This window comes from Nannospalax galili, unplaced genomic scaffold, assembly GCF_000622305.1.
Source record: "Nannospalax galili isolate Female #2095 unplaced genomic scaffold, S.galili_v1.0 scaffold663, whole genome shotgun sequence".
NCBI classification, from domain to species: Eukaryota; Metazoa; Chordata; class Mammalia; order Rodentia; family Spalacidae; genus Nannospalax; species Nannospalax galili.
Window position 1 is genome coordinate 7,220,932 of NW_008351881.1, and position 10,299 is coordinate 7,231,230.

The 10,299-nt window shown below is 38.2% G+C and overlaps 1 pseudogene; it reads right to left on the reverse strand.

Moving 5' to 3' along the window:
* The window catches only part of LOC103746581, a 128,567-nt pseudogene extending 121,883 nt beyond the window's left edge, over positions 1-6,684 (reverse strand).
* Positions 6,685-10,299: the final 3,615 nt, after the last annotated feature.

A 10,299-nucleotide genomic window follows, 5' to 3' on the forward strand; every position in this document is an offset into this window, starting at 1 on the left:
GATAGATAGATAGATAGATAGATAGATAGATAGATAGATAGATAGATAGATAGAATGTATATATATAAGAATTTGGAGTGGGAGAAACCCTGCAGCAGCTATACATCTGACATGAGATCAATATCCAAAATATATGAAGAACTCAGATGTGTGTGTGTGTGTGTGTGTGTGTGTGTGTGTGTGTGATAGAAAAGCAAATGATCCACAAATGAGCAGGAACACACATTGCTTGATTTTCTGAGTCTGTGTTACTTCACTTAGTATAACAGTTTCTAGTTCCATCCATTTACCTGCAAATGTCATGATTTTGGTTTTCTTACCACTTAGTAAAACTCCAGATATATTTTGTAAAGGTACCAAATTTGCATCATCCATTCATCAGTTGGGAGACATTTAGGTTGTTTCTATTCATGCACAATTGTGAAAAGAGGAGAAACAAACATGGCTATGAAAATATCTCTGCAATAGTATGAGTCGTTCAGGTATAAGCAAGGAGTCATACAATCACATCATATAGTAGATTTATTTTTAGTTTTTTAAGAGTTCTCCATACTGATTTCCACAGTGGTTGTGCCAGTTTTCAATCCCATCAGCAGTGACTGAGGGTTCCCTTTTCCCACATCCTCACCAGCATTCCATTTCATTTGTTCTCTTGGTCTTAGCCATTCTGACTGGGGTGAGGTGAAATCTCAAAGTAGTCCTTATTTGCATTTCCCAAATATTAAGGATGTTGAATCCTTTTAAAGGTGTTCCTTAGACATTTTTATTTCTTCTTTTGAGACCTCTCTGTTCAGATTCAGAGCTCATTTTTTAATTGGGTTGTTTTCTTCTTTGTTTTTCAAGTTCTTCGTATATTTTGGATATTAATCCCCTGTCAGATGTATAGCTGGTGCAGGTTTTCTCCCACTTTCTGGGCTTCCTCTTCACTCAATTCGTTGTTTCCTTTGCTGTACAGAAGCTTTTTAGTTTAATGAGGTCCCATTTGTCAATTGTTGGCCTTAAATCTGGAGTGACTGACATCCAGTTTAGAAAGTCCTTTCCTACACCTATATCTTGTATAGTACTGCCTATGTTTTCTTCTAACAGTTCCTGTGATTCAGACTTCACATTGAGGTCTTTGATCCATTTGGAGTTGACTTTTGTGAAGGGTGATAGGTATGGGTCTAATTTCATTCTTCTATACATGAAAATCTAGTTTTTCCAGCACCACTCATTGAAGCTGCTGTCTTTCCTCCAGTATTTATTCTTGGCACCTTTGTTAAATATCAGGTGGCTGCGATTATGTGCATTCACGTTTGGGTCTTCTATTTTGTTTCATTGCTCCACGAGCTTGTTTTTGTGCCAATACAATACTGTTTTATAATTATAATTCTGTAATATAGTTGGAGATTTTGGATGGTAATTCCCCCACACAACCCCCAACATTGCTCTTTGTGCTCAAGATTGCTCTAACTATCTGGCTTCTTTCATTTCCATATGAATTTTAGGATAGATTTTTCTATTTCTGTGAAGAATATTATGGGGATATTGATTGGTATTACATTAAATCCATAAATGGCTTTTAGTAGGATGGTCATTTCACAATATTAATTCTACTAATCCATGAGCACAAGCGGTCTTTCCACCTCTGTGTGTCGTCTTCAATATCTTTCTTCAAATATTTAAAGCTTTCATCAAAGGAAGAGGTCTTTATTCTCTTTGGTTAGGTTTTTCCCTAGATTATTTTAAGGCTATTGTGAATGTGAGTATTTTCCTAAACTCTTTCTTTGGTTGCTTGTTATTTGTGTATAGAGAAACTACTGATTTTTGAAAATTAATTTTGTATCCTGCAAGTTTTCTGGAAGATTTGATCATTTCTAGAAGTTTTCTGGTGGAATTTTTGGGATCTCATATATAGTATCATATCATCTGCAAATAAGGATAATTTGGCCTCTTCTTTCCCAATTAGTACCACTATGGTTTCTCTCTGTTGTCTTATTGCTCTAGCTAGGGTTTAAGCACTCTACTGACAAAGAGTAGGGATAGAGGACAGCCTTGTCAGGTTCCTGATTTTAATGGGAATTTTTCACATTTTTCTCCATTTAGAAAGGTATTGGCTGTGAGTTTGCTGTATATAGCCTTAAGTTCCATCCAGTCCAAGTTCCTCTAGGACTTTTATCATGAATGCATGCTGGATTTTGTCAAAGACATTTTCTGTTGTCTATTGAGATGATTGAGTGATTCTTTTCTATAAGTCCACTTATGATTTATGATGTTTATTGACATGTCTATTGAACCATCCCTGCATCTCTGGAATAAAGCCAACTTGATCATGGTGGATGATCTTTTTGATGTGTTCTGTATGTGATTTGTATTTTGGTGAGAATGTTTGTATCTATGTTCATTAGGGATAAAGGTCTATAGTGTTCTTTTTTGTTGTGTCTTTTCCTGGTTTTGGTATTAGCATAATACTGGCTTCAGAGGAGTTTGGGAATTCTCCCTTTGCTTCTATCTTTTTGAATAATTTAACTCATTTGGGGTGTAGATCTTTGAAGGTCTGATAAGATTTTGCTGTGAATCCATCTGGGCCTGGACTTTTTTTTAGTTGGGAGATTTCTGGATTACTGTTTCAATTTCCTTATTTGTTATGGGTGTGTTTAAGCTGTTGGTTTCTTGGTTTAACTTTGGTGCTTCATTAAATTTAGAAATTCATTCATTTATTTTAGATTTTCAAATTTTATAGAGTATAGGTTTTTAAACTACTCCCTTATAATGTTCTTGATCTTTTTTGTATCTGTTGGGATGTTTGCCCTTTCATCTCTGATTTTGATTATTTGAATTTACTCTTTATATCTTTTGGTTAATTGTGCTAAGCGTCTTGTTAATCTTTACAAAGAAGTGGCTCTTAGATTCGTTGATTCTTTGTATTAATTTTCTTTGTTTCTATTTCATTGATTTCTGCTATGATTTTTGTTATTTCTTCTTATCTGCTGGGTTTCCATATGGTTTGTTCTTGTGGATCCAGAGTCTAGAGTTACAACATTAAGTCATTTCTTTGTGCTGTTTCTGACTTTTTTCTAACATAGGCACTTAGAGCTATAAACTTCCCTCTTAGGACTGCTTTCAGTGTGTCCCAGAAGTTTTGTTCTGCTGTATTATCATTTCCAATTAGTTCCAGGAATGTATTTCTTTCTTTCTTGATTTCTTTTTTCATATATTCATCATTCAGGAGTGTGTTGTTTAATCTCCCATGAGTTCTTTTGCTGTTGATTTTGTTTAATTGCCTTGTGGTTTGATAGAATTCACAGAATTATTTCATTTTTTTGTATTTGCTGAGGTCTCTTTTGCACCCCATACACCCCAGTGTATGGTCTATTTTAAAGAAACTTCCACGGGCTGCTGAGTACAATGTGTATTCTTTGGTGCTTGGGTGGAACATTCTGTAGATTTCTGTTAGGTCCATTTGATATATGATGTCATTCAATTCAGATGTTCACTGTTTATTCTTTGTCCAGTTGACCTGTCTGTTAGAGAGTGTGTGGTATTGAAGTCACCTTCTGTTACTGAGTTCAGGTTAACCTGTGTCTTGAAGTCCAGTAGTACTGTTTTTGTGAAATTGGGTACACCAGAGTTTGATACATAAACATTCATGATTGTAATGTTTTCTTAGTTGTTCCCTTGATCAGAATTAAGTAAACTTTTTTACCTCTTTTGATTAATTTTAAGTTGAGGTCTATTTTTCCAGTTATTAGAATTGCAAAACCTGCTTGTTTCTTAGTGCTTGGAATACTTTTTTCCATCTTTTCACCCTAAGGTAGTGTCTGTCCTTGAAAGTGAGATGAATTTTTTATAGACAACAAAAAGATGGGTTTTGTTTCTTAATCCATTCAGCTAGTCTGTCTTTTGACTGGGGAGTTGAAGCCATTGATAATTAAAGTTATTGTTGAAAGTTGTGTATTGGTTATTTTATTTTCTGTGTTCTTAGTACTATTTTGTGTTTATATAATTATACCTTCATTTGTTTACTTTCTGTAACCTCTTGGGTATGGTCATCCCTTTCTTCAATCTTTTGTATTGCTCCAACCAAGTATTCTCTGTAGGCCTGGTTTGGTGGAGATGAATTCATTCAGCCTATTTGCATTATGGAAAAACTGTCTTTCCCCTCCAACTATGATAAACAGTTTTGCTGGGTAAAGTATTTTGGGTTAGCATCTATGATCATTTAGAAGTTGGAATACTTTGCTGTAGGCTCTTCTGGCATTTGTAGTTTGCATTGAAAAGCCAGCTGCAATTCTAATGGGTTTTCCTTTATATGTGACTTGTTTTTTTTTTTCTCCTGCAGCTTTTAGTATTGTCTCTTTCTTCTGTACATTTAGTGTTTTTACTATGATATGGAGTTTCTGTTCTGGTCCTGTCTATTTGGTGTTCTGTGTGCTTCTTGTATCTGTATGGATGCCATTCCTTAATTTAGGGAAATTTCCTTCTATAATCCTGTTGAAGATCTGGTCAATGCCATTGACCTGAGATTCTTCTCCTTCCTCTATGTCTGTAATACATAAATTTGGTCTTTTCATTTGGTCCCAAATTTGGTCCCACATTTTCTGCTTATTCTGTACCTGTGAGTTTTTTTTTTTAATTTATATTCATTGTTTGAGCGGTCCAATTCTTCTTCAACTTTATTCTCCAGTCAGTCTTGATATTCTGTTTTCCATTTCATTAATTCTGTTGATGAGGCTTTTTCCTGTCATTTTAAATTGACTTACTGAGTTTCAATTCCATCTTCATTTCAACCTGAGTTTTCTTTGATATTTCTATCTCCTTCATGTATTCACTTTTCATAACCTGAATTGTCTTTGTCATTTCATTCATCTGTGTATTTGTATTTTCTTGAGCTTCCATCAGGAGTTTATCCCTGTCCTCTTCAAATTTTTCGAGTTGTGAGTTTTAAATTTGTTGAATTCATTGATCATGTTTATGATTGTTCTTATAAATTCTGTGTCCTGGGGTTCCTCTAGGTAATCTCATTGTAGAACAGTTCTACAGGACTGATTGGATTTGGTGGGGACATAGTATCATAATATATTTTTATATTGTTTGTGGTTTTTGTTTGGCCTAGGCATATGGATCTCTTTTGCTGGTTGTGGGTCTTATATGAAACTCAAGCCTGGCTTTGTCGAGCTGAAGTTTGATTCTCTTTATATTATTCATGTACCTTGGTTGCTTTCTGATCAGGTATGAATAGTTTGTGCTTCAGGGTCTTTGTTTTGATGTTTTTATTGGAGGGACTATATGGTCCTGGGCAGGCTAGTCAGGAACTCTCCAGTAGGGCGAAAGAGACTAAGCACAAGTTGGGTTGATGGGGATCAACTGGGTGGGTTTTGCTTAGCTAAGCAGAGATGATGTGAGCCCTGGAGCAGCAGGCCTAGGGCTGGTCTCAAAGCAGAGGAATAGTGACCTCAAATTCATTTTTAACATAGTTTAATGATCTTAAGACATTGGTTATTTATTTATTTAACACTTAAACTTTAAAAATATTTTTATTGACCTGAGAATTTCAAACAATATATTTTGATCACATTTAGACCACCTCCACCATCTCCACCCCTATTTTACTACCCCCTGACTTCATGTCTTCAATTATCATTTTTCTTTTAAGGTCTATCCTGTCTAATCATGTTCCCTAATGCTTTCGTGTATGGATCTGTGCCTTGGCGTCTGGTCAACCTACCAGGTATAATACCAATGAAGAACACTGACTCTCTCTCCCCCAGCAGTTATCAGTTGCCAATAGCTCCTGAGCCAGGCTTGTGGCTTCTTGCCTACCTCCCCCATCCATGCTGGATCTTTGTCTAGTTTGGGCTTGTACAGGTCCTATGCATGCTGTCACAAGAGTTGTGAGTTTGTATGTGCACCTGCCCTGTGGTGCCCAGACAACACAGGTTCCCCATGCGCACCTACCACCTCTGTTTCCTACCACCTCTCTGCCCCTCTTCTGCAATGACTGCTGAGTCCCGAGAGGGAGGGTGAAAAGGGTCTGATTTAGAGCTGAGCACTCTGCAATCTCTTCCTCTCAGTACACTGACTGGCTGTGGGTCTCTGTCAACACTTTTTAAAATTCGATTTTAAGGCCTTTTCAATATTAACTTACTCAAAATTCAAATTTAAGTTAAATATTTTTAAACTAAAATTAAGCTGGACATGGTGGCTCATGCCTCTCTATAATCACAGCACCAGAGAAGTGGGGACAAGAAGATTGGCTGGAATTTGAGGCCAGCCTGGCTACACAGTGAGTTCTAGGTCCACCTGGTCTAAAATATGAGATCCTGTCTCAAAGGCAACAAACAAACACAAACCTAAACTAAAGTAAAATTAATTCAAAATGCATTCTAATTGACCCTTTCACATCTACACAGACACAATATGCAGACACACACACACACACACACACACACACACGCTGAACTCAACACGTGAACTTAGCTTCTGTTTATCATTCATCTTAACCATAATGTATCCCCAAATCAAGGTCATGACCTTTCTCACCCCTGCCCCGGAGATTTGTACCGTCAACAATCTTCTATAACGTCTTAGGGGCAGCTCCTTCCTTCAGTTGCTCAGCAGTTTTCTTGACCTACCTCTTCCCTCACATTTCACATCTAAACACATCTTCAGCTGATCATTGCACATCACCTCCTCTGTCCCCATCCTGTGCAGGTCACCATCCCATCAACATCTCCTCGCAGTATTCAGATGCAGTCTAGTTGGTAGTTGGCTTTCCTTTTATCTGGCCTTTTCTTTCTTCCTTTCTTTTCTTTCTTTTTTTTTTTAATTGTATGTGCATGTGAGCATGGGAGGGGTGCATTTACCTGTGAATGCTCGTGTAGAGCCCAGAGGTCAGCCAGCTAGGCCAGGGGCTTCCTCTAATTCTCTCCACATTGTTTTTGGGTTTTTTTCTATTTTTTGTGTTTGGAGACAGAATCTCTCACTGAACCTGGAACTTGCCCTTCAGCTAGACAGGCTGGCCGGTTCACCCCCAGGATCTACCTGTCTCTGCCCTACTGGTGCTTGAGTTACAGAAGGTGCTGGGGATCTGAACGCAGGTTTTCATACTTGCACAATAAGCATTCACCAACTGAGCCATCTCCCCAGCTAAACCAGCTGTCTATAAAATTAGGATCATCTCACTTAAAGTTTTCCAATAATATTGCAGCTTATTCTGAGAAATCTAATGTCCTTTCCATGACTGACAAGAGCTAGCTCAGGCTTATCCCTCTGACTTGCTAGGCTTGCCTTCTAGAACTACAGCATCCTGTTTTCCTAATTGCTGTTCAAACACCCAAGGCATGCTGCAGTCTTGTAGCTTTTGCCTCTGGGATAGCCTCTACCCACTCTTCCCCTGAAGGTCTTCCCTAACCACACCATGACCTCAACCTCCATATTTTCTAGATTTATTTTTTGCATGCTTATTTTTCTCCACAACACTTACCACTTCCTGATAGACTACATTCGTAGTATGCATTTGTTTGCTGTGTTTTAACTAGAATTTGAGCACTGGTTAGACTTTTGTCTTCAGAATCTGAGGATGACATAAAGCAGGATAAAGAGATGAACCAGCCACAGCAAGACCATCAGCTTAGGCTGTTCCATGAAAGTGGTTGGAAGAGGCTCCTTAAGGAGGCTGGTTTGACTGGTGGTTGAGAAGATGCCAGCTACGCAGAGATCAGGGGCCTGAATCCCAGGTGTGGGCACTTTAATTAAGGCTCTGTTGCAAGCAGATAAGGGTGGAAACGTGGTTGAAATGGCCATGGAGGTTGACAGCAGTCATATCATGAACATTATGAGAGAAAACTTGAACTTTATCCTTTCAGCAAAGTTGAGCATTAGAGGAACATTCAGTAGAGGAATTATATGATTTGATTTATGTGTTTAAAGGATTGTTCTCACTCTCTGGATAATGGGTAGTAGGGGGTTGGGAGAATTTGACTAAGAAGCTGGCATGGTCCAGGAGAGAAATGATGGCACAAAAGCACCGAGCATGCCTGGCTGCAAGTGTTGGGGATGGAGCTATCCCTGCTACAGTGACAAACAGAGAGCAAAGAGAGCACAAAGTGATTGACCTGAACAAGGAGTTGTGCCAAGTGAACGAAGCTGGAAACATCAGAGGAAAAGGAACTATCTGCGAATGAGATAGGTTTGTTTTGTAAGTTGCTGTACAAATAGCCCTTTGTAAACTAGAAATGCATATTATAAGTATGTTATGAGACCCAGGCCTTGAGATAACTCCATCTTTGTGCAATACTTGAATTGCTGTAAATTCCTCTGCCTAGTTCTCATATGGATGCTTGGAGCATATATTCCGAGATTAGTACCTGACCAGAGTGTACGCCCATGAGGAAAGGGTCCAAGGCAAGGCAAGGAGAAATGTCAGTAGCAAAGTTGGGTTTCATGTTGATGTGGTTGATGAGGACTCCTGTATCAAACCCTAGTCTAAGTCTCAGAGTACATGTAGCTAAGAACTCCTAGACATGTTCAGGGTCCTCAAGAATAGAGGATGTGGGGCTAGAGAGATGGTTCAGAGATTAAGAGCACTGACTGGTCTTGCAGAGGACCCAGGCTGATTCCCAGTACCCACATGGCTGCCAACAACCATCTTAACTCCAGCTCCTAAGAATCCAACGTCCTCTTCTGACCTCTGCGGTTACTGTATGACATGGGTGCATTTGTACATGCAGGCAATATATTCATACATATAAAATAAAAATTTTTTTTTAGAAAAGAGCAGAGGATGCTTGCCTCTTGTGATGAGGACCCATAGAGTCGAAGATCTCAACTGTCTCTAACACCTGGCAGTGGATGAAACAGGAAATAGACTACAAACAACATAGGAGAAAAGCTGGAAAACCCCACCAGCACCACCACCAGATTCATCATGATATTGAAGTGGTAAGTTCAACCAATTCTTTCCCATGTCATGCAAAAAGGCATGGTAACATAAAGGGGCAGGAAAGGAGTTAAGGGGTAAAAAAGAGAGAGTTTAGCCTAGAGATGCCTCACAGCCAGCACCAGGCATAGTGATCTCATAGAGTAAAGAAGGAAGCACTAGCCAGACACACACACACAGGATCTCAGAAGGAAAGCAGTGTGGATGCTTAAAACGACTGGTCCAGATATCCCTCTCTCCTCCCTGTCTGGGTACTACCTACAAGGAGGCACAGATACTATCCTATGGAAAGGAAAATGTCTTTGAATTGTCTGAAATTTACTTCAAGCTTTCTGGGGTAACAGGTGACTTGAAATACAAAATCAGTCCAGTTAGAGAAAAATGAGGTTATTTTTTAAAACTCCTGATTAAACAGAAAGCTTCATTTAAGCTGTGTATAAATGTCTGTAATATCTTTTAAAAGATCTGTATCTTTTTTAATTGAAAAGAAACATGTGCTACTTCTCTGTTCAAATTAGTGTGATCCAACTTTAAAACAAACTTGCCTACTAATCTTCCAGGCTTTTAGCTCACTTTATTTGAAGCATATCTTGTGAAATGCAAGGGAGTTCTAAAAAGAAGGTTACAGTCTACAGCTTCTGTGTAGGAATCAGGATTTCCTTGCCACATTGAACCCCCCCCCCCAAAAGAAATGAAGAAAAGCTGAATACTGGAATATCAGGTAAGAGCTGTCACCAAGCTCCTGACCAATGTGTTTAGGCTAATTTAAACACATCTATACTTTCTAATCAATTTAATTTTCAACAATTACATGTATTTAAATTTAAAAATACTTTTATGCTTTAAAATCATCTTAATATTATCTATTTTGTTAATTGAAATAGCTAAAAATTTCATTCATAAAGTGCCTTTGCTAGCTGGGTGAGGTGGCACATATCCACAACCCAAGCACTCAGGAGTCTGAAACAGAAGGATCACGAGTTGAAGACCAGCCTGGCCTACATAGCAAGACTCTATTTCAAACAAACAAACAAAAAAAACTATTGCTGTTAAAAATATGTGTGATCTACTTCTACATAAGATTTTCCTTTTAAATATAATATTTTAGCAGATATAGCTCAGATAAACTGTTTATATGTTATGGAAATAGGTAATAGCTTAAGACATCTTATCAAAGTATTTCTTTTTAAAACATTTTTACTTTATTAATTAATTTATTTATTTGTGCCTGGGCACATGCACCATGGCATGTGGAGGTCAGACACAGCTTTCAGGAATCAATGTCCTCCTTCCACCACGTGGGTCCCTGGGATCAAACTCAGGCTTAAAGGTGGGCACCTTAACCCACTAATTGGACTTAGGGCCTGTTCAGTGGGAGG